General features: G+C 32.3%; 1 long non-coding RNA gene across 1 annotated transcript; it reads left to right on the forward strand.

The window, feature by feature from the left end:
- Positions 1–97: 97 nt before the first annotated feature.
- LOC108743881 lies at positions 98–700 on the forward strand. Its single transcript, XR_001938881.1, has 4 exons — positions 98–112; positions 175–342; positions 398–612; positions 670–700. It is a non-coding gene; the product is annotated as an uncharacterized LOC108743881 (long non-coding RNA).
- Positions 701–1,267: the final 567 nt, after the last annotated feature.

Genomic DNA, 1,267 nt, shown 5'->3' on the forward strand with positions numbered 1-1,267 from the left:
GTTGTATGTTCTTTTAGAAGGTATTATTTGCACTTTGTTTGCTGAGAAAAATATGAATGTATTATTTCAAAAACTTCATTCCAAGTCAGAACGCCGCCCCATCTCTCATACAGTAAATATTCTCCGTTTTGTTAGAAAATCACATTAATAATTATTTAAGATTAATTTGTTTAGATTGATACAATAGTTAATCCATTTAAATCTGGAATAAAAACAATCAGGAATGTTCCTGAACAATTGATAAGTACAGTAGATGAGGTTGTGGAAGGTATCAGTAAAGTATTTCAAACTAAAAACCAGAATCAAGAGTCATCTAAAGTAGGGGCTTCCTTAGACACCGAGGTATGATAAATTTTGCTTTTTTTAATGTTTTATGTACTGATTTTTCCATTTATAGAGCGGCGATAATATTCCATTAAGAATAATGTTACTCCTCATGGATGAAGTATTTGATCTTAAATCTCGAAATCAGTGGCTAAGAAGGAGAATCGTAGCACTCTTAAGACAGATTATACATACAATGTTTGGAGATATTGTAAACAAGAAAATTTTAGATTATGTTTCTTATATGACCAGTCCCAAAAACGTGGCACATTATTTGCAGGCGTTCAAGTAAATATTTTAGTTATACATATTTATATATATATATGTATGTATATAATATTTTAGACAGTCGTTTTGGCCTAATGGTAAAAAAGTTGAAAAAAGACCAGAAAGGGATGAGCCAACACGTTTTAGAACAAGAGTCGCTGCCAAGGTTGCTTTGCTATCTTGTCTATCAGGTATCATCACCATAGTTATCTTCTTTGTAAATTTTATGTTATTCTGCGTCAATTACTACAAACCGCATAGTGAACGCCATCTACAGAAAATTGCTACATTTTGCGAGATCCAAGTCCATAAAGATATTGGCTTGTGTGTTGGTAACCCTATGTGGTGGACACGTAACCAAACAGCAGAAACGTGTCTACACCGTGGGTTCAATTTACGCTGTTTGTAATAATTCATCAAACACTGTCTAAAGGCAACACGTAGAGTTGGTCCGGTTTCATAGTCTGTTTATATTCTACTCGTCATTAATATCATAATTAAATATTAACTTGACCTAATAAGTTACGGTTTGTCGTTGCTGTTATTGTCACTTCTGGTAGCATAAAGGTGACAGCAATAGCAATTTTTCCTCATTAAGTTGAGGTAATTTACAGTGGATGGATGAAAATTGAGAATGAATTTTTATATTATTATTTCAAGTTACTATTAATAAATT

This window comes from Agrilus planipennis, unplaced genomic scaffold (genome assembly GCF_000699045.2).
Source record: "Agrilus planipennis isolate EAB-ADULT unplaced genomic scaffold, Apla_2.0 scaffold3192, whole genome shotgun sequence".
NCBI classification, from domain to species: domain Eukaryota; kingdom Metazoa; phylum Arthropoda; class Insecta; order Coleoptera; family Buprestidae; genus Agrilus; species Agrilus planipennis.